The following is a 22,175-nucleotide window of genomic DNA, read 5'->3' as shown; positions in this document are numbered from 1 at the left end:
TATGTTTTGAAAATAACTCTCTTCTGCTCTCACACTTTATTAGTATTTTGGCAGAGTCTAGACTTCCAGGGTGAAAATCACTTTCCCTTCAAATTTGGAGGCATTGCTCTATTGACTTCTATTTTCTAAGGTTGCTGTTGAGATATCCCATGGAGATTCTAATACTTTGGTTGCGAGCTTTGCCACTAGAGTTTGAAAAAGATGAAACGCCCCAGGGAGGGTCTTCTCCCATCTGTCTTGCTGGGCACTTGGGGGGTCTTTTCTGTCTAGAAGTGTGGGCCCTTCCACTCTAAGAGATTTCCTCATCATTCCTTTGCTTGTATCCTTTGTTTTGTCTGTTTGTTCTATTTTTTTTTTTGTAACTTCTATTAGATGTTGCACTTCTTGGATTGATTTAATTTATTTTTCTTCTACTTTCCTTCACTTTTGTTCTCCTTTCTAGGAAATTTTCTTATATTTCTTTACAACCACTTTACTAAAGTTTTTTTACTTTTCATATATATCTATATCTGTATCTATATATTTCATTTCCAAGAGCTCTTATTCTCTGGTTGCTCTGTTTTTATAGCATACTCTTCTTGTTAAAAAAGCAGTATCTTCTCATTTCTCTAAGAAAATCAATGATAATTTTAAAATATTTTACTTCTCCACTCTGTATGTATTTCTTACACTGCCATTTCTCTGACCACAGATTCTGGGAAAGATTCTCAGCTCCTAAGGACTCGTGTGATTACACCAGGTTCATCCAGATAATCCAGGATAATCTCTCCATCTCAAGGTCCTTAACCCTAATCACATCTCCAAAATCCTTTTTGCCATGTAAGGTAGTATATTCACAGGTCCTGGAAATTAGCACGTGGACATATTTGGGGAGGGACCATTATTTTGTCTACCACAATGTGCAAGAATTTCTCTAGGGCATATCCTTAGGAATGAAATTGCTGGGTCATAGTGTACGTGCATTTTCAGTTTTACAAGAAAATGACAAAATAGTTTTCCAAAGTAGTTGTGCCAATTTATACTTCCACTGGCAATATATAGAAATTTCCGTACCCTTGTCAATGCTTTGTGTGACTGAACTTCTTCCTTTTTGCCAATCTAGTGTGTGTAAATCATCACAGGTTTAATTTGAAGTTTCCTCATTACTGATGATGCAGAGCATTGTTTCCTATGTGGTGGCCATGGGTTCCTTTTGCTGGGAAAAATGTTAGCCATGAGTTTTGGCCATTTTTCCCTTGGCTATCTTTTTAAAAAATTTACTTGTAGTTATTTTTCCGCATTTTGAATATTAGTCTTCTTTCTCTTATACGTGTGGCAGTCTTTCTCCCCGTTTGTGGCTGATCTTTCCACTTTCTTCATGGTGTTTTTTTATAATTTGTCTCTGGTGGACAATTATTATAAATTTGAATGTAGTCAGATTTATCAGTCGTTTCCTCAGTTACCCACCCAGGTTCTTGGACTCTTTAATTAGCAGAAATTGATAAGAGTCCAGATGAGAAATTCAGGCAAGGCATGAGGGAGTGAAAACAAGTAACAGGTTCCCTTGCTCCCTCTGCGAGGGGGGAGGCTGGTCCCTTAAATGGGGTGAGGGTAGGGACGCATTGTGGGTTGGGCCAGAGGAGGGGTAGCTTAGGTGCTCTGCCTCCCCTTTCTGGTACTGCAGGGATCATGCGCAGTACCCTGCTTTTGCTCCTGGCTCCTCAGAAGTGGCAGTTGGGTTTTGGACTTTTTGTATCTTGTTGTTCATAATTTGCCCCAACTGCAGTGCAGGCAGTTATATTTAGTTCCTTATAGTTTCTTTGTATTCTGATGTATTCTGAGGCTGGGAGGAGACATCATTCAGGTGTGAGCACTGCAGTAAAGGGTCCAAGGTCCTAGCCTATCTCACTTCCATGGTTACCACTTTTGTTTTTTTCTTACTTTACTCTATTGGTAAGAATGCCCAGTATATACTTGAACTTCATAGTGTCAGAGAAATCTTTGTCTTGGTCCTGATTTAAAAGAAAATGATTCTTACTTCTCACGTCTAAAAATGCTGTTGTTGTATTTTTGGTAATTATCTTTATCAAGTTAAGCATATCCCTTTCTATTCTGTTTGTTACCAGTTTTTATCATGAATTGGTGTTGAAATTTATTCAATGCTTTGTCTGCATCTATTAAAATTATGGTATCGTTTTTAGTTTTAAATATACTATTTTGGCAATTTACATGTATAGGTTTTCCAGTGTTAAACTATTCTTTTGTTTCTAAGATAAACTCAACTTGGCAGAATTGGTTCCTCAGTATTTTGGGTAAGATTTTGGCCTCTGGGTTCATGAGTGAGAGTACCCTGTAATTTTTCCTTTTTATTCTGTCCTTAGCTGGTTTGGGCATTACAATATATGGATCTTATATAGTTAGTTAGGGTATTTTCCCTTCTTTTCAATTTTCCGGAAGAGTGTGTGTTAGATTGGAATGATTTGTTCTTTGATAGTTTGGTAGAGTTCACCTGTAATAACATTTGGGCCTAATGTTTTCTTTGTAGAATTATTTTCACTACTGATGTTATTTCTTCAGTGGTTACAACACTCTTCAGACTTTCTGCTTCTTCTTGATTTCATTTTTATTAAGCTTAATTTTTCTAAGAATTTGTTCATTGTGACTGTGTTTTAAAATGTATAGATATCAAGCTGTTCATAATATTCACTAACACTTTTTAGTGTCTGCCATGTCTGTATTTGAGTACTCCTTTTAACTCCTATTACATTTTAATTGTGCCTTCTTTTTTTCTTGACTAAGATAACCAAAGATTTGTCTATTTTATTTTATTTTTTGAAACAACCAAATTTTGGTTTTGGTGATCCTCTGTATTGTATCTTTTTTTTTCTATTTACTACATTCCTACTCTTATTTTGTATTATCTCTTTCATTCTACTTTATATGGGTGCTTTTTCCTAACTTCTTCAATTGGATGCTTAACTTATTAATTTTCTTTCTTCTTTTTTACTATAAGAGTTTAACACTATAACTTTCCCTCAAAATAGTATTTTATTTGAATCCTACAAGTTTTTTTAATATGTAATAAGTTCATTATCATTCACTTCTATTTTTAAAAATTTCTATTACGTTTGCCTCTTGATTTATGAATTATTTAGGAGTGTAATATTTCATTTATATTTTTATTATTGATTTTTATTTTAATTATATTTTGGTCAGAAAACAAAGCCTGTATGATAGCTATTCTTTAAAATTTGCTGAGGTGTGTCTTATAGCCTACAATGTGACCAATTTTTATAAATGTTCCCTGTGTGCTTGAGAAAAGCATGTGCTTTCTAATTGTTCTGTTGTGTGGTAGTTATTAATTGCATCATTCAATTCTTCTATATTTTCACTAATTTTTTTTGTCTGCTTGACCTACAGTAATTGACAAAGATAGTTTGAAATCTCCCAGTACAATTGCAGATTTGACAGTATTCCCTCTACTTCTATCTTTTTGAATTTTGTATATTTTGGTAATTTTTGGTGATGCAAGTTTAGAATAATTATTTCTGCCAGGTGAATTAAATGTTATCAATATGTAGTGATCCTCTTTGTCCCAAACAATGGTTTTGATTAACATCTATTTTGTTTGGTAAAAAAATAGCACCTTGAGCTTTTATTGTTTGGTATATATATTTTTGAATGTGCCTTTTTACATTCAACCTTGTCGTTACCTTATATTTCAGTGGTTATTTTTCAGATAATATATAATGGAATTTTTCTTTTTTAAAATAACACTCATAATCTCTTTGAACTGATGAGGTTATATATATATATGCACACAAAGATTAAAATTATTGCTATATTTGGATTTGTTTATGCCATCTTTCTTTTTTCTTTAACATCTTTATTGAAGTATAATTGCTTTACAATGGTGTGTTAGTTTCTGCTTTATAACAAGGTGAATCAGCTATACATATGCATATATCCCCATATCTCCTCCCTCTTGTGTTTCCCTCCCACCCTCCCTATCCCAGCCCTCTAAGGTGGTCACAAAGCACCGAGCTGATCTCCCTGTGCTATGCGGTCGCTTCCCACTAGCTATCTATTTTATATTTGGTAGTGTATATATGTCCATGCCACTCTCTCACTTTGTCCTAGCTTACCCTTACCCCCTCCCCAGGTCCTCAAGTCCATTCTCTACATCTGCATCTTTATTCCTGTCCTGCCCCAAGGTTCTTAAGAACCATTTTTTTTTTTTAGATTCCATATATATGTGTTAGCATATGGTATTTGTTTTTCTGACTTACTTCACTCTGGATGACAGACTGTAGGTCCATCCACCTTACTACAAGTAACTCAGTTTCATTTCTTTCTATGGCTGAGTAATATTCCATTGTATATATGTGCCACATCTTCTTTATCCATTCATCTGTCAGTGGACACTTAGGTTGCTTCCATGTCCTGGCTATTGTAAATAGAGCTGCAGTGAACATTGTAGTACATGACTTTTTTTGAATTATGGTTTTCTCAGGATATATGCCCAGTAGTGGGATTGCTGGGTTGTATGGTAGTTCTATTTTTAGATTTTTAAGGAACCTCCATACTGTTCTCCATAGTGGCTGTATCATTTTACATTCCCACCAACAGTGCAAGAGGGTTCCCTTTTCTCCACGCCCTCTCCAGCATTTATTGTTTGTGGATTTTTTGATGATATGCCATCTTTCTTTATGCTTTCTATTTTTCCTGCTTATTCTATGCTTTTATTTTTCTCTTTAAATTGATTTTTGTTTTTTTCACCTCCTTTTTCTATTCGTTTGGAAGTCATAGCCTCTCTTTTTAAAACGTTACCCTTGAAATTTACCATGCATGGTTAACTTAACAGCATCTAAGTTTTTCAGTATCTGAATAACTCAAATTTAGTTAACTTTGACATTGATCATTCACTTCCCAAGTTAGATATTATTGATACATAATTTTAGTTCTGTCACTTCGTTCATCTCACAAAGTAAATATTATTATTATTTATACTGACTCACTGATTGTACCTGGAGATAACGATGGCTTGCCTACATGTTTACTGATTTCTTTGTTCACAGCTCTCTCTTGCTTCCTCAACCCTTCTTCCAAGGTTATTTTTCTTATTCCTGAAGTTCATCCTTTAGAAGTGTCTTTGGTCAGCTTCTTTTGAAGGTAAATCCTATATCTTTTTTTTTGTTTATCTGGACAAAAACTTTTGTTCTCATTCCCAAAAGTTTTTTCTCTTGATACACAATTTTTAAATTTAACAGTTATTTTCTCTCAGCACTTTGAACATATTATTTACCCTTTTCTAGTCCTAATTCTTAATCTCTTGTAGATGGACTCTCTTCTCTCTGAGTGCTTTTTTTTTCCTTTTTCTTTTATTTTAAATTGAAGTATAGTTGATTTATAGTGTTGTGTTAGTTTCTGTTATACAGCAAAGTGATTCAGTTATACATATGTATATATTCTTTTCCATTTTATCACAGGATATTGAATATAGTTCCCTGTGCTATACAGTAGGATTTTGTTGTTTATCCATTCTGCATGTAATAGTTTGCATCTGCTAACCCCAAACTCCCAATCCATCCCTCCCCCACCCCCTCCCCCTCAGCAACCACAAGTTTGTTCTCTATGTCTGTGAGTCTATTTCTGTTTTCTACATATGTTCTTTTGTGTCATATTTTAGATTCCACATATAAGTGATATCCTATGGTATTTGTCTTTCTCTTGCTGACTTACTTCACTTAGTATGATAATCTCTAAGTCTTATGGGTGCTTTTAATATTGTCTCTTTTTTCCTCAGAATTCTTCAATTCCACTACATTTTGTTTTCAAATCCTGCTTATACACTATTTTTGTTATATTTGTGGATTTATCTCTTCCATCAATTCTGGAACATTCTCAGCCTTTATCTCTTCAGATGTTCCCTCTCTTCTCATTTTCTCTGTTCCTTTTTAACCTCGGATTCCAATTGTACCTATATAAGTATTTCTGACTCTCTATATTTCTTAATTACCTTTTTATATTTTCTAATTCCTTGCCACTTTATGCTGCATTATAGGTAATATCTTCAGCTTTATCTTTCTCTAATTCTTTCCTTAGTTGAGTCTCATCTGTTGGTAAACTCATTCACTTAGCTTAAAATGTCAATGATTATATATTTCAATTCTAGGAGTTCTTTTGCTCACTCTTCAAACATGGTTAGCAGTATTTGGTAGTGTCCTGTTCCTAGCTTCTTTCAAAAAAATTCAGTCGTTTAAATTTTGTCTACTTGGTTATTTCATATTCTATATCTGATAATTCCAAAATCTGAGATTTTTAGGGTCTGAGTTTATCGCTTCAGTAATCTCTTATAAGTGGCTTCTTTCCATTTTTGTTTGGTTAATTTTGGATTGTGCATTCATACTTTATAGAACTTAACCTTTGGGAGTTGTAGGATGCTTTCCTCCAGAGAGAATTTACATGTACTCAGTTGGAGCCATGTATGTACTTTCCCCAGTCCTGGATCAGCTGAGAGCTTCACGTTCATCTCCCTCATCTTCACATGGGAGCATGATGAGTCTCCCAGCCCCAACTCAGGTGTTGACACTTTTGCTCCCATGATCCCAGGCAGGCAACTCAGGAACTTACTGGAATTTACTTACTATCATGGTTCTGTACTCAGATTTCAGCTAGCTTTTATATTTCCCCCTCAGAGAAAGGTGTAGTGAAGGAAGCTGGAGATTTGTCTTACTTTTTAGTAATCCCAAAATGCATTAAAATGATCTTTGCTGTAGTTTATCCAGGCTCTAATTGCATTTTGGCAGGAGGGAACTTTATTGTATAATCAAATCTGCCATACCGCTAGAAGCAGAAGTCTCCTCCTACTTAGCCTTTTAACCAATTTCCCTGTCACCCCATTCTCCTCTGTGAGTAAGAATAATCCCATCTGGAGTACCTGGAGCTGTCAATTCCTGTGTCTTTTCTTTTAGGACAACTTTAATCAATATCTCCTTCTGAGGATCTTTAGGTTTGATTTACCTTCACTCTGCTGTGTCATTTAACTTTTCTCCATCTACTTTCAGTCTTCATATATTGTAGTTTGTGGTTGCATATGTCTTCTAGTTTAATCAAAGATGGAATCTCTGTTTTCCTGTTTCTTGTTCTCCTTTTCCTTTTAGGGTAATTTTTAAGATGAATAAGAGACGGAAAGTTCATTATTCTGCCATCTTCAAGACTCTGCTTTAACTTAGAAGTCCCTCAAAATTGATTGCTCACATAGCTTGGAAGAATTATTGTAGCTTCCACATAGTTCATATTTCCAAAGAGTAGTATCTTCAACTTTGGGATCCTTTCCAATAAGAGGTGGATAGCTGGTCAAATAAGAAGAGACGCTTTGGGTTTCATAGATGAGATTTTAGACATTTGGATTGGCAGTCAAAACCAGACACCTCTAAATGACCCATGGAGACAGCACCTTCAGAAAGGAAGCCAGAGTAAACATCTGTCCTTCATGGAATTATTCTATAATTACTGTCTTCTCAACCTTTGGGGTTTTTTGTTTTGTTTTGTTTTACTCTCTAAAGAGACCTGTGGATAAAGACTTTTCACATTTGCCTTGAATGAATATTGATACCTTCTATAAGTTCCTATCTTTCCAGGATTTGTGCCATTTATCCTTGTCTCGTCCTTGAATTTGACTTTGCTTCTTCATGTTAATGCTTCTCCCCATGCCCAAAAGATTGGATCCTTAGTGTTGTTTCATTTGCCTATTCCTAAGTGCTGCTACTCTCAACAGTTATTTAAGAAATGTTTTGGGAACTTGAAAGAAAATAATCTTAATTTCCTTTAAACACGATGTCCATTATTAAAAAATTAAATTTTAAGGAGTATTCCCTGTTTTGGCTCCTCAGATTACCAGCCTAAGAAATGATAAACTATACAAGCATTGTTATATTTATATAAGTATGGGAAACTTGGGCTTCCCACTAATAAAAATATTTTTGTAGATGTGACTTAATTTGAGTTCTTACAATTCTGAGGGGAAATTGCCAGCTTTATTTGAGGTAGGTTAGGAGGAGTTTTATAGTGAAATATTTCAAAGTGCTGGTGAAAAAAAAAATCCACCTAATTCAAAACAACAAAAATGTCAGCCATAAAGATGTACAACATTTTTAGGAAACCTAGTCCATACTGAGCAAATGCTTTTATACCAAATAACAATCCTTCCATAATCACTGTTATTGAGAGACATCCCAGGGTTGCCAGATGGAAATATGTTAAATATGTTCTGAAATCCAATCTAACAGAATCCCAATGTTCGAGCTCATTCATAGGAAGGCATTCGAAGGCAATGCAATTTTCATAAAATATGTCTGTCTAGGTAATCATGAATGCTGAATATTGTCAGGGTTTCTCAGGAATTCTCAGGCTTGTGGAAAAGCTTTACAACTGGACTTTTAACCACCAAGAAGAAATAACAATAATAACTTGAAACTTAAAATAAACAGTGCTGGAAAAATACTATAACTCCCACCCCAAAAGGCAGCAATAGGAATTTAGTGCTACTTGTAATATGACACAGGGATGTGAAAGGGAACACAAATACTAGGCTTGGGTCTGACCGCTGGGGTGTGGCAGACAAGTGTGGTATATAAAGCAAGCCTGGCTTTCCAGAAATGATCCACCCAGGTGATCCTCCAGTTCTCCCAGTAGTTATCTGTAGATGTTTAAATGGCAGGAATGTATAAGTGGCTCAGTAATGAACTCACCACTGCATGTGCTGCTGATTATTAGAAGCACTTAGTATTAGCTCTGGCTGTCTACCTCCTTGAAAGCGTAAGAAGAAAAGAACCGGGCTGGGAGAAGGTCATGCCTGTGGGCACAGCTCTGTCTGCAAAGTCTCTCTGGCTTGGAGATCCCTGAAAGAGTGGACATAGGAAGAGAATCGGATCTGGGGTCTAATGGTTTCATGCAACAGACCTTTTTACATTCTGCTTTCAAACAAAGTCTCCTATAACAGAACAGGGACTATATCCCAACATAATTTTTTTGCCAAGTTGAATCTGTCGAAAAATGACTCAATGTTGAGGGGAGTGGGGTTTTCTGGCTTTTCCTCATGCATCTGAGTCTTTTTATTCTGATATGTTAATCCTTCAAGTCATTTGATCTGCCCCAGGCAGTATAAACAACATTTACAGCAAGTCTTGCACTCTATCCGTCATGTGCAAACGGCCCGCTTTTCCCATTGCCACATGAAAGTGAAAGAGTCAAATGGGGCCATTCAGACTTTCCTGCTCAGAGACAATTCGACAGTGTCAGCTTCACCCTTTGGCGTCACCATTTCTCCAGGAGCTAGAACCTGATGGGGGAGGAATGGATGGTTGTTTCAGCATTTCCCACACAGCAACAAGGAGCAGATTTGGGGTCATGCTTGAACCCAGTGGGAGCTACAGTAATGGTAAAGTCCCTGATTCTGTATGTTAACAGAATTTGTGGCTGAGGGAGGGGATACTTTGAGCCAGAACTTCACTCTCCATTGTACTTGGTGTGAAATTGTCCTTTAAAAGCCTTTATTCCACAAATATTTCTTAAATATTTCCTTGGTGCAAGGTCATTTCCACTCTGTGTGTGTATAACATGTTTTAATCCTAATCGTCAGTGTGGACCATCAGCTTGCATCAGTTGCCTAAAAGGGCTTTCAATTTTAGGAAAGTGGAGAGGGACTCACCAAAAACACCCAAAGGCAGACAGTGCACCAGAGGGTGTGGGGAGATCTGTAGTGAAGGTCTTTGTGTGTTGTCACATTGCATAACGAGCCAAAGTGGAGAACGGGAAGAGAAGTTGTTTGTAATTCCTCACCAAAACCCACCACCACAAGAAGCCAAGGTATCAGGTCCTTTCTCAGTCGCTATCTTAAAAATTAGATGCCAGTAGCACAGGGAGATCAGCTTGGTGCTTTGTGACCACCTAGAGGCGTGGGATAGGGAGGGTGGGAGGGAGACGCAAGAGGGAGGAGATATGGGGATATATGTATATGTATTGCTGATTCACTTTGTTATACAGCAGAAACTAACACACCGTTGTGGAGCAATTATACTCCAATAAAGGTGTTGAAAAAAAAAATTAGATGCCAGAACTTTCCTGTGTTGCGGGTGGCAGTGTGAGTCAGTACGGCCACCTTGGGAAACTGTTTAGCAGTATCTACAAGAACTGAACACAGGCATACCCTGTGGCCCAGCTATTGTACTCTTAGTTGTACCCCCAGCAGAAGTGTTCACCAAAAGCCTAGCATGTTCCTAGCAGCAGGAGTGGAATGATTAAAAAAAAGAGAAACTGGAGCATATTCATCCACTGAAACATTAGACAGTACTGATCGTGAAGAAACTGTAACTGCACACGGCCGCACACATGAACCTTACAAATACAGTATTCAGAGTAACAAACCAGACACCAGCGTTCATACTACACAATTCCATTTATATAAAGTTCAGAAACGGGCCAAGTAATCTCTGTGCTAGAAATCACATAAGAGGTTCCCTTTGGCAGGGGGGTGTGGTGATGGTTAGTGAGCAGATGGGAGGGGTCACAAGGGAGCTTGTGTGGGTGCAGATAATGTTCTGTTTCTCGATTACATGCTGCATGCATGGTTGTGCCCAGTCTGTGAAAATTCTTTGAACCAGGCACTTGTGAATCGTTAGCTTTTCTATATGTGTGTGTTACACGTCAATAAAAAGTTTACTCTCAAATATAGGTGCCCCTCCCCCCATTTTTTTTAAATCTAGAGAAATTAATTTTCTCCAGTTACCAAATGCAATTCAGAAATCAGCAATTTCTTTTCTGGCTCCATGAGTTCCAATCCACTCTTCATCATTCCCACCCCAGATCCCGTGCTATACATCCTAGATTTTTCCGGCAAGTGTGAGCGTAAAGGCACATACATTTGCACATGTGCATGGACACACCTTCCCTTTTGCTTTCTCTTCCAAATGTGAGTTTAGGTCTATGTAATATACATTTCTGGTGCATAAGGCACTCTGCTGGGGACTTAAACCCTATCCTATAAGGCTGTCATAATTGTCTCCACTTCACAGATGAAGAAACTGAGGTCCAGAGAGATTATGTAGCTTGCCCCAAGTCACAGAGCTAACCAGGTCTCACTGATTCCAGACCCCTTGCTCTTTCCTCTATACTAAAGCCTCTTTCTCCTTAAGCAAAAAGATAGCAACTTGAGAACTATTGACACATCACATTAAGGGAGAAATTATATAGCCCATCTGCCTCTGTTTACAGATGAGAAAACAGAGGGGAAATGACTGGTCCAAGGTCCCATGCTGGTGGCCACCATTTCATATATTAACTATTCACTGTAGGAAACATTAAGGAAAAAAATACACAAGTAAGAACAAAGTTTAAAGAACTGCAGAAGAATAGACCCAGCATGTTGCTTTGGTACTACTCATTACAATTTTACAATCTAACCCGAATTTCTTCTGTTTAGCCTTGAGGATGAATCACAACTAAGCTTTTTTAAAATTTTAATTTAATTTTTATTTAAATATAGTTGATTTACAGTGTTGTGTTAGTATCAGATGTACAGCAAAGTGATTCAGTTTATATATATATATTCTTTTTCAGATTCTTTTCCCTTAGAGGTTATTACAAAGTATTGAGTATAGTTCCCTGTGCTATACAATAGGTCCTTGTTGGTTGTCTATTTTATATATAGTAATGCATATATGTTAATCCTAAACTCCTAATTTATCCCTCCCCCCTTTCCCTTTTGGTAACAATAAGTTTGTTTTCTATGTGGGTCTATTTGCGTTTTGTATATAAGTTCATTTGTATCATTTTTTTTTTAGATTCCACATATAAATGATGTCATATGATACTTGTCGCTCTCTGGCTTACTTCACTTAATATGATAATCTCCAGGTCTGCCCATGTTGCCGCAAATGGCATTATTTCATTCTTTTTTATGGCTGAGTATTGTGTTTATGTATACCTTGTATATATGTACCACATCTTCTTTATCCATTCATCTGTCAATGGACATTTAGGTTGCTTCCGTGCCTTGGCTATTGTGAATAGTGCTGCTATGAACACTGGGGTGCATGTATCTTTTTGAACTGAACTTTTCTTATACCCAGGTGAGATGGTTCTGCTTTGGGATTTAGAAAATCCCTCACATGTCACAAATAACTATGCCCTTTGATCTCTTGGAAGTGCTTTGATATATAGAAAGAGATAGGGAAAGATTGATAGACATAGATAGATATAGATGTATAATTCAGCCACAAGAAAGAAGAAAATCCTGCCATTGTGGCAACATGGATGTTCCTTAAGAAGTTATGCCAAATGAGATGTTAGACAGAAAAAGAAAACTACTCATCTCCTCTGCCCCCCTCCCTTCTCTTTTTCTTCTTCTTGTACTCCATTTCTTCCTCCCCTCCCCCTTTCCCTCCCCCTCCTCCTTCATTTTAGTGAGGAAAGACTTCTCTTGGTAACCGTAATACTGTGTCATTCACTTTTCTCACCTCCCTCTTCGTCAATGCTGATTTTGCTCAAACCTTCATTTTAGTGAGGAAAGACTTCTCTTGGTAACCGTAATACTGTGTCATTCACTTTTCTCACCTCCCTCTTCGTCAATGCTGATTTTGCTCAAACCTGAAGTGAATCCAACTTTCTGCCAGAATTCTTTAAACAGATCAACCCCTTTCATTCTCTAACATCTTAAAACTCATTTGCACAAAAGAGAATTAGAAGGACTTAGAGTATAGTTGTCTGGTGGTTCCTCACAACCAACAAAGATTGTTATTCCAGTTGATAACATTTTAAGTCCAGTAACGATGGAAGTTCTCCCTTTCATATAAATATCATAGGGATAAATAAAGAATATGGAAGTACTATTATTGCCATTTCTACTGGATTTTTAGATAAGACTCTTATCTCAGTATTTTACTCTTAATTAATTTTCTGAGTACTTGGCTTGCACAGCAGATGGAGAGGAACTGGGTTTCCTACACAGCACTAAGACAAGCTACCTCTCATTTGTTGCCATCTTACTGACCCCACAGTTCCACAAATTACTCTGTGTTGGGCAAGTTGGTTGCCAAGATAGGCAGTCTAGACTATAGTTAAAACTAAGATCTTTCTTCACTCTATAAATTTAACAGTTTATTTCTTGAAGCCATCCTGTTTCTCCTTATTATGGCTCTAGAAAAAATAAACCACAAGTGACACATTTTTCATTGTGGGTTCCTTAGACACTGTGACCATCCTCAGTTGGGGTGTTAGGGTTTACAATGGCTCCAGGTCCAGGTTGTGTGATAGTGGTAGGTATCAGAAAGTTTTCATGGCCATAACCCCAGTTGAGGATAATAAAAATTTATTTGACCAGAAGTGAAATGTCTTAGAAATTGCCAGGACCAAACTACCAGAGTTCCCAGGGCAGCTGCATGACATCCATCAGGCCCGTTCTTATTTATAATTCATTGGAATAATCTAGAATTTCAAAAGTACTGGGTGCTTTCTCAACAACTTAACTCCACCATGCATTAGAAGTAACCTATGATGGGTTCCATAATGAAGACTTTAAAGTGCCCCTAAGGAAGTGTGGAGTCTAGCAAGGTCAGGGTTGCAAAATCCTCCAGAGTGTTTTAGTTACATTTTTGAGCACTTACCACAGACATGTAGTTAGACATATAGATAATGTTTCTCTCATGGGTTTGCAAATCTCTATCGTTCACTGTTGTATTATGAAGCCAGAGTCCTTAGAAGATATTTAGAGAATAAAAGGTCTGGGGCTGGCCCACGATGTAATCTTCCTCCCAGTTCTGCCCTTAAGATCCCTTAGTAATTGTAGTCTGTAACTCGTTTTCCTTTGGAAAATGATCACATTTTGTTGTCTTGGGAGGAGTGGCAAAGATTCTGTCACATACTTATTTAACAGAACCCAAGGCCCAGAGATTCTGAGGCTGTGTGAGTTTTAATTTTGCAGAGCATGTCCTGTAACTTAAGACACTTGATTCTCTGCAAGTCTGGGTATGGCCCCCTCTCCTCCTTTGGAATAATAATAATAGTAATACTGATGACCACAATGAAAGTTAATGATGCTTGTGTCTATATACTAGACACTGGGTTAAGTGCATCATATGCATTACCTTATTTATTCCTTCCAGCCACCTTGTGAGATCCGTGTAATTCTTATCTCCATTTTACAGATGAGGACACTAAGGTGCAGAAAGGCTTAATAGCTTGTTCAAGATCTTCCAGCTAGAGAGAGATGGAAGAGAGAATGAACACAACTAGCCTGCCTCCAGAACCCATGTTCTTAGTTTTTACGCTCTCCTGGGGCAAATACATTAGATCATCTCTCACCAAGCAATTGAAGAGATGGAGAAATACTCCAAGGCAGATTTTGTTGCCTTTTGAGTCCTTAATTATTCTTTCATACTTTCCGTTGGCATGGCTGTCTGCTCATAAGAAGATGTTTCATAGACTGAAATGTGACTCCAGAAGTCTTATGAATGCAGCCAGCACACAGTGGGTAAGAAGGAGTTAAAGCGCTGACAGTCCTTCCTGTGCGGGTCTAGCCAGCAGCAGTTCATCACAAAGACAGGGCTTTGATCCTGACAGCTCTCCTTTCACTCAGGGGGAGCAGGGAGGGTTTGACATGGGGAAGCGGGAAAGACTATAGAGAAAAGGGTCTTGTTGGTTTCCTGGGTGGATTGCCTCCTTCTTGGCATGCCTCCAGGAAGTGAGTATTTTCCTGCCCTGAAACTTCAGGGAAATAAATCTCTCCCCTGTAGAACAGACCTGAGAGAGGCCCCAGGGCAGCACATGAGATCCATCAGGTCCAGTGACTTGGCGGTCAGGGTGGTCAGTGTGTGACCTGGCAGGTTGCAGCCCCTGGCCAAGGCGGGAGGGTGGGGGGGTTGTCAACATGACCCAGGGAAGAGAAGGGTGATGCCAGTGAAGTCTTTGACCCCAGGGGCCAGCAGCCAGAGCGGGCACCCATAGAGAAATAGATGTCCTGAGACTGATCCTCTGGGGGAGGAAACCTAGGAGAAAGGGTAATTTTGAATGCATTTATAGAGGGCAGCCCGAGAGGCAAGCTTGAGGGAGACTGAGCTCAGCACTCCAGAGACAAAGCAAACTTGAGAGAGGAACAGGAAGTGTCATGGATACAAGCTCATGAGAAATAGCTCCAGCATTAAGAGTAAGAGCAGGAGAAGAGAGAATTGGGGGGTTGGGGGGTTGGGAGGAGTGGGGTCCCCACAGTGGACATATGGTTTCTTGCAGACCAGGATCCTTTGATGCTCTTTCTTGTAACTGTGTCCTGGTTTCTTTCTGTAGAATTTACCCCATGCTGTTTGAACAAGGTGATTCACTTTCCAGCTCTAGTCAAGGCAGGTTTGTCGCAGTAACTGGTGCAGGGATGGATGAGGATGCGCCAGGGCCAGTGAGAAAGTGAGACTTTTGTTGGAACTTGAGGAAGGCATTCTTCTCATTGGATTTGAAGTTAGGAAGTAGATACTGAATAGCTTGCATTTATATTAGGACTGTGGTGGAGGAAAGACTCTGTTTAAGTTTGATTCTGGTTCTAACATTTACCCTCCTCCCCCACCCGCTTCCATGAGAGGAGTATATGCCTTCAGAGCAGTGATGTCAGGCTTGGCCAGATGACTTGCCTTATGGTGGGCAGCCCTTAAATTTGGGCTCAGCCATGTGACTTGCTTTGGCCAGTGAGATGTTAGTAGCTGTAACACAAGCAGAGGCTTGAAATGTGCTTGTGCAGTTGTGCTGGCTCTTTGTACGTCTACCGTGACCATGAGAAGAATCTCCCAGGGTAGCTGCTGCCCCCTCAGCCCAGCCTCACAATGAACCCCAGCCTGCATTGAGGAGCCAAGCTTAGCTGGACCCCATGTGAAGCAGAGCCACCAGAATCTAATTCAATGGACATGCAGAGGGGTGACCCACAGATGTGCGAGATGGAAGTGCTCATTGTTGAACGCTTCTGATATTTTGTTGCTGGTTCAGCAGCTTCACTGTGATAACAGCTAACCAATACAGCATTTTCAGAGAGAGGCCAACATGGCAGTGACAGGGCTAAGAGATAGAGTGAGAGAAAGACAATGGGTCCTGGTGACATCATTTGAACCCCTGATCAAGCTGTTCCTAGATTCAGATGACTTCTTTAACTTTCCCATTCTGTGAGCCAATAGAACCCATTTAGCTTAAGCCATCTCAGATCAGACTTTTGTCATTGGAATAGGGTCCTGATTGGACTAGGTATATAGACTAAATGTTAAGAGGACCTATATGCCCTTACAATACAAACACACACAATATATACACATATTATAGAGATATCTATTTATATAAAGTAGCAAAAAGCAGATAAAAAATTAGAAACCAAACAACAGGAGGAGGAGGGGCTTATATTTAGTTCCTTGGGACACAGATTCTGGAATGGAGATTTATGTGCAGAGGAGTGTTTGTAGGACCAAAACCTGTGAGGAAGTAAGAGAAGCAGAATAGGGCAAAGGAAGAAGTTGAATTGCAATGCATCTTGCAACAGAGACCTCAGCGGGTTCCATGGGAAGGCCTGGAGCTGGGCTGGCCCCTCAGACTTGTCCCGTGGAGGCAAGGGAGCCAGATCTTTGTATCCACCCCATTGACCAAGCATTAGATATGCGCTGGCCTCAGAGATACACTGTAACCTTGGGTGAGGCAGCTCCCTTTAGATGAATGCAAGTCCTGGAGAGAGACTCAGCTATGAGCTCTCAGTAGCCAACACTCCTGGCAGCTGGGGGATTGAGAGACTTGGTCCTAAAAGGGATGGGTGGTAGTCCGGGTAGGGCAGCATAGTATCCACTACAAAGGCCACAGTCTGATGCAGGGATTGGGATGGTTTCTGGCTAAAATTATCTAACAGGTGAGTGCAGAGTATTACCCAGAAGTCATTATTTGATCTACTTTTGCTTTGCATTATCAACAAGTCAGTCAGCCAATAAGCATTTATTTAATACAGAGAGGGTACAAAAGGCCCAGTGTGTGTGTGTGTGTGTGTGTGTGCGCGCGCGCGTGCGTGTGTGTGTGCGTGTGCGTGTGTGTAGAGAGAAAGAAATATATATACATATAGGCACATATATATATATATATATATATTCAGAGAGAAACAAGAGTGACAATAGCAATTCTATTCCAGTAGAGTCAGAGGGAATTTGTCAAGAAAAACCATGTCATAATGTCAATGTTTCACTTCTTACAAAATGATGGGAGACTAGGACTGGCTGGTCTCCAATGTACAGGTTCTCACAGTGATGATGTCTGTGAGTAAAACTTTCATGGTACCAAGTATCCCACAGGCCTAGAGGTGTGGGCATTCAGTTCTTTCTAAGGGAATCAAGTGTGCCCTGCAAAGGTAGAGGAGCTCTCTTGCTCCCAGAGCAGGTCTGGTGCTCACCATATTGGGAAACGAGAGCCAGTTTCCTCCCTTAAGCATCCTTATCTTCCCTTGGGATATATTTGTTTCCTCTCTTCCGTCTTTCTCAATGGTTTACAGAGCCTCCTGCCTGCCAGCTTAGAATGCAAAGGGGGAGCCCCTTTACCTATAGCTCCTCTTGCTGAAAAATTCTGCTTCTTGACTTTTCAGCGCCCTTATGTGGAAATGTGTTACTCACAATGCTTAAAATATTTAGGGTGGAAGGGACGGAAGCAGGGAAAGTAATAATATTGGCAACACATCATAAATCCTCAGAGACAAGGATACTGAAAGTGGCAGAATTAAGGACTTTGGAAAGCACATGGGGTCAGCTGTGAAGAGGGCACTATTGTGAAACACTTGAGGGACTGTTTTCTTAACCTGGTGTGCAGTATGGTACAGAGAGCATTCAGGAGTTACACCATTAGAGCACTGATTTCACATGAGTTTAGTATTTCATATTAATAATTTTGACATTTCCAGACGTTGGCTAATATTGGTCCCTATTCTGTAACAGCCTATTTCCCTCTTCTCCACATGAAAGGCAAAGCTGTTGAATGTTCCATCCCTGTTGGGTCTGGATTTTTACCAGTTGTTTGTTTTAAGTGAAGTATGATTCTTAGGTATGAAGGAGAACTATAATTTTCTTTCTGGTTGGTCCTTTTTTGGGACTGGGGAGCTAGGAGTTTGAGAGAGACAAGATATATTGTGAAAGAAGGAAGTATTTTAAGACTCAGAATGAAGAAACTGATTAGATTTATAAATGTAGGATTTGAGATTGTTTTCTCTTCATCAGAACATGAAATGACACCTATAATTTGGATTTTAGTACTCACAATTTAAACTATTTTAAAAATAGTATTCTGTTATATTGGACTTCATATAGAACAATGATTCACATTATACATTATGCTCTGCTAACAGCTCTATTAAAAATGGTATCCCACCAGGATAAAAAATAAAAAGGACCACTTTCCCCAAGAAGGACATTAATTTATATTTTGCTTCAATACTGATCAATTTGGAAAGGCTGTAAAAGCATAAAAGCTGTGGTAAGATAAGCTTTATTCTGAATTATCAACAATTATTATGAAAACCGTGTGTTTCATGAGATTTTGTATTTAATAAAACTCAACATCTTTCCTGGTAAGAAATCTTAACAAACTTAGGATAGAAAATCTCTCTCCCTCTTTTTAAAAACCCCGTATAGAATTTCTACTATAAAACTACAACAAATAGTATGTTTGCTGGTGAAATACTAAAGCAGATCCCTAAATGCAAAGGTAAGGCAGTGATGCCAGCTATCACTGCAAGTATGCAACATAGGGGTGAAGGTCCTAGCAATTGCAATAAGATAAGAAAAAGAAATGTCTAAAGATTGGAAATAAAGAGAACACTATCTAGAATATCTGAGAAGCTCAAGTGAAAACCATTAGGAGTAACAGCAAGGTAGTCCAGCAAGGTAGTCAAATATAAATGATCTGGTGTATAGTGATGCTCGATTAGAAAATGTAAAGGAAAGAAAGACCCTATTCACAAAAGCAACAAAAATTGCAAAGTACATAGGAACAAATCTAACAATAAATGGGTAAGACCTATGTGAAGAAACTTATAATACTTTACTAAAGGACATACTAGAAACCTGAAATAACTTGAGAGCCATATTATATTCTTCAATGGGAAGATTCAATATTAAAAGATGTTAATTTTCCCCAGATTAACTTTTTAATTCAGTGAAATTCCAATCAAAACAAAGAGCAGTTCTGGCTTTCCCTGGCAGAGGGAAAAACGCTTTGGCTTATAAAAGCAGCACTTGAGCCCACAAAGCTTTTGTGGGTAGTGGCAGAACTGCCACTTCAAAGGAGCACACTTCAGCTGTAGTTCCACAGGGATGACAATGCATGTCTTAGTCATTCACTGCAGCAAACTCCGCTGGCAACCAGTTATGCCATGAGGCAGTAAGATACCTTCAGCAGCTCTAGAGCCCAAATCTCCTCTGCTGATTAAACCAAATTTCATTGGAGCAGTTAGGGTCAGGACCAACCCTCAGTTCTTATATTTATCACAAGAGGGAAAAGGATCTCGAGGAGGAAGAAAAAAGAAGGTGCTCTCTAGATAGCAAGACAGGACATTTTATTTGAAAAAAATTTAAATATATGACTTTATTTTGTTTCCTAAGCTGATAAAGTGGAAAAAATCAATTGTGTAATTATAAACATAAGGATAATTAATTAATTTACTAAATTCCTTTTTTCCTCCAGACATTAGCCTGTATATTTAGAAACAACATATGAATCTGTACCTGTTCTTTGTTCTTAATTAGATCATGAGATCTTTGAGAGCATGCACTATGTGTCTTTCTTTTGGAAATATTGATAGATGCTATATGAATTTTTAAAATCTAAAATGCTAAAAAATAGAAAATCCAAAGGATGGTTCAAGAGTATTGATGGAATCAGTTATTATATTTATTCATCCTCTTACAATTGTTTCTGAAAAGTCCAGGAGAATAGAGTAGATGTCAGGAAATTAGAAAAATGCAGCTATGGTGCAAATCTTCAAAAGACTTAAGTTGAGCCATCCTTACAAATTACTCTCCCTCATTGTCAGTTTGGAAGATTTGGGAATAATTGTATAAAGCTGAAATATAAAAAGAGTGAGACACAAAAAAAGTTTAACAAAGCAATCTGAGCTTCAGTATGTGCCTATAATAAAGGGATAAGGAGACTGGTCCACAGATGGTCATTGTAGTTTGTTTAAGCATATTGCCTGCCAGGACCCCACACAACTTCATTTATCAAATTCCTTAAGCTTGAAAGAACAATTGTGATGACTTCACGTTGCCCTAGCCCTGAACACAGTGAAAAAGATCAAGGGGGGAAAGGCTGGGCTATATATATCCAGAAGCAGCAATGCCAGACAATTTGGTATCATTTGAGTGATCGGGAGAGAGAAAGGCCAGAGACTCTGCAGTCTAGAAAAAGCTCCTGTACATTTGGGAGTTTGGGAGACAACAAAAACACCAGCAACAGTCTAAGAAGTGAGGCCGACAGGAAGTGAGAAAATGAAACAAGTGCCAAGAAAAGAATTCAGACCAACTCATCAGGGAAAATAGATTCGGGTATTCAGAGTCAAGAGTAATCCAGAAAACCACAGTGACATATGTGATGTCATGAAGATAGTGACAGCAAATTAGATATGTAATCAGTGTGTCTCTTCCTTGAGCTGCCTGTCTCATGTATGCCTTGTAGTTCCGTCACTCAGAGGGCAGTCTGGGGTCATGTAATTTCAGGGTCACCCCTGCCATTCTCCCACTGTCTTCTGGCAGCCAGATCCAGACTCTTGGGTTCATTTTGGCCCAGGCTTTAGCCCTCTCCTTCTCGAGAAACCTTGGAAGATGTGGCGCCCCCTTGTCCTGCAGTGAGGGGATAGTGGTTTCTGGAGTGGGACGGGGATGTTTGCAAGTGTCCTGGAACTTTTCTCCCTGCTTCCCTGCTCCTGACCACCAGAAGAGAAATTTGAAAAAGTGGAACCATCTTTTCAATAATCTCCTTTCAGAAATCACATTCGCGGCTGGGTTTGCCATTCATTTTTGTACCACGAACTTTATGAAGTGGAAATGGCTGAACTCATCTGGCAGGGCTCTCCACTGCAGACGGCCAGTTCCCAGATCCCCGAGGTGTGAGGGCTGGGTTCTCCCCAGCACGTTCTTTTCAATAAACATTCCCACACTTGGCCCTTTACTCTAGCCGCCCCGTCCCTGCCCTCCCAGCGCCTGGAGCTTTCCACCTTGGCTCTGGGTCTGCTGAGCCTGGGCTCAGCCTTCCAATTCCAGGTTGACCTTGGCTGAGTGCTCCACATGGTCATTCTTCTTGTAAAAGGAGAAAATCTCAGGCACAGATTTCTGCACTTGGCGTCTCTGCAAAACGTTTTAGTACTCAAGGCAAATGCAACCTCCGGCTGACACTGAACGAAAGCAAGAGCACTTGCTTACCAGAAGTCTGTGTTTACTGAATTGGATTTGGCCTTTGGCAACCCTCCTGCTGAGTCCATGGTGAGAAGAGCCTGGAGCTGGGCCAGGTCTCAGGTCTATCCCCGGCTTGTTTAGCACCTGCACGTACATAGGGCTCTCTCTCTCTCTGACATTCTCAGTACACACGTCGCCTCCCACCCTGGAGGACAAACCCTCCCAGCGCATTCTTTACCATCATTGCACCCCTATGCATTTTGCAAAAGACTACTGTATACATTTCCCTCATCTGCAAAATGGACACGATGATAATACCTACTACCTAGGATGGTTGTGAAAATTAAGTAAGTGTTTAGCTCAGTGTGTGGCTATTTGAAAATTATTATAATTGATTCAGCCTAATTTGATAACTGATAAAGAAATAGAGTGTGAGAGCAAATTAAAGAAGTAGTCAAAGGGCTTCCCTGGTGGCGCAGTGGTTGAGAGTCCACCTGCCGATGCAGGGGACACGGGTTCGTGCCCCGGTCTGGGAAGATCCCACATGCCGCGGAGCGGCTAGGCCCATGAGCCATGGCTGCTGAGCCTTTGCGCCCGGAGCCTGTGCTCCGCAACGGGAGAGGCCACAACAGTGAGAGGCCTGCGTACTGCAAAAAAAAAAAAAAAAAAAAAGTAGTAGTCAAGCTGGGAATCTTTGGATCTCCGGTTTCTTCCTTGTTTTTTATCCCATGGCAAAATCCTCCCATAATCCACAGGGTA

The sequence above is a fragment of the Stenella coeruleoalba genome (assembly GCF_951394435.1).
Source record: "Stenella coeruleoalba genome assembly, chromosome: 11".
Classification (NCBI taxonomy): Eukaryota; Metazoa; Chordata; class Mammalia; order Artiodactyla; family Delphinidae; genus Stenella; species Stenella coeruleoalba.
Note: the sequence above shows the minus strand (reverse complement) of the source record.